The sequence below is a fragment of the Mus pahari genome, unplaced genomic scaffold (assembly GCF_900095145.1).
Source record: "Mus pahari unplaced genomic scaffold, PAHARI_EIJ_v1.1 scaffold_8157_1, whole genome shotgun sequence".
NCBI lineage: Eukaryota > Metazoa > Chordata > Mammalia > Rodentia > Muridae > Mus > Mus pahari.
In genome coordinates, this window is record NW_018392175.1 from 43126 (window position 1) to 45029 (window position 1904).

Genomic DNA, 1904 nt, shown 5'->3' on the forward strand with positions numbered 1-1904 from the left:
CTCAGGTACTGAGGGTCACTTCATACATGCTGATGGAATCCTTCCTATTTCTAACAACTACTTCTCCCAGAGATTTCTAGTATATATTATCCCAGAGATAAGAGGAACACAATCCTTCCAAGTTATGAGCACTGCTATCCCTCCACACTATCTTCTTCTACAGGACATTTGTTTTGTGCTTGGTGGCAGTCAGTTCATGGTCTTTGACATGACACATTCCACAGAGTCATGAAGACAGACAGTTCCTGTACAAAGAGCCCTGGAGATATGTTTAAACCAGAGAAGATGTCCAAGGTAAGGAGTCATGGTGGGAATTGGGTAGGGGAAGCTTAACAACCAGGGCCAATATATGAAGTTGGAACAGAGTCATAAGGGACAAGAAACAATGTCTCCATAGGACATGCAGGTCTGTGTTCATTCAGAGATGATGCACTTAACTCTCAAGAGACTGGAGGCCCTGGAAAGTTTAGAGGTTAGGTGGTGTGGGGGTGGGGACATCCACATGGAGACAGGTGGGTGGGGAGGAAATATGGGATGTGGAACAGTCAGAGGGTGGGTGGGTGGGAATAAAATATGGAATGTAAAAAATAAATTAATTAATAAAAATTTTCAAGATCTCCCTCTCTCATACACAGATAGAGAAGGAGACAGAAACAGAGAAACAGAGAGTCAGAAACAGACAGACAGACAGACAGACAGACAGACAGACAGACAGACAGACAGACAGACACAATTTCAGCATGCCCTTCTACTGCAACCCTGATGATGTGAACCATGTGATCTGTAACATTGTTCATTTGGTGACTCTCAGACATTTACAAATGCAGAAGAACAAGTACCCGATATTGACCACCTCTAGTATTCTTGGTTAGAAGCTATTGCTATGTCTTATATCTCATGGGGCCTACACTTTGTTCAGGATAGACTATCTTGACAATTTAGGTGACCAAGTTTCTGTTACAAAGAAGGAAGCCTGAGCTAAATTTTACACATGTCTAGCAAAGTGGCTGTCAAAGCTTCTATTTATTTTCTTTTCTAGTCCTTCAAGGATATTTCCAAATACTTCTCTGAGGAAGAATGGGAAAATCTGACCAAATGGCAGAAAAGTGCCTACGTGTTTATGAAAAGAAACTACATCAGAATGACAGGCCTAGGTAAAAGGAAGTGTTTGTTTGCTTTTTTGTTGTTTGTCTGTTTGTTTGTACAATCCCAGGTGCCCCCCAGTCTCTTATGTTCCTCTCCCATATGTTCATTTTCTTCATGGAAGAAAGATAGAGGCACTCACTGAGTATCCTGCTCTTTTCCAATACTTGCAAAGGTGATAACAGTGACCAGCTGCCACAGGGCTCAGGACTGCAGCCTACATTTTCCTCTTCTGAAGGTCTTAAGCCTACTGAGCCTTACTGTCTGTGCTGAATCCCAGCACCATCCCTGCATTTCTCCATTTTTTTGCTCCATTAAATTAAAAAAAAAAAACCTTTCATTTCTTCTAGGGGTCACAGTCAACAAACCAGTTTTCATGCGTGGAAAGGATCAGATCACAGAATCCCTATTGAAGGAATCTGATAAAGGTCTTGGTCATGAAAATGAAGGTGAGTGGGCAAGGAAAGGCTGTAGAGGGTTGCCTTTTCATTTTAATGCTTAGAAAGGTCACAGACACTACCTCCCTTCCCCAGGTCAGGGCTGAGTGGAAAAGAGTTTATTCAGAAAATCACAAGATGCTATTGATGGACCAAATTCTAAGATATTAAAAAAGAATGTGTACTGTTATGGATAGTCACATATGGATAACAAATATGTAACATATTCAGTTAGAAGAACATTGTCTTATATCCTCTCCTAAACAAGGACAGACACACTACACAAAGAGAGAAAGAGGAAGGGGGAGAAATGGGGATGGGAGG

The 1904-nt window shown here is 41.5% G+C and overlaps 1 pseudogene; it reads left to right on the top strand.

Annotated features, from left to right (window-relative positions):
• The first annotated feature begins 228 nt into the window (after positions 1–228).
• Positions 229–1904, top strand: part of LOC110314862 — a 10605-nt pseudogene continuing 8929 nt past the window's right edge.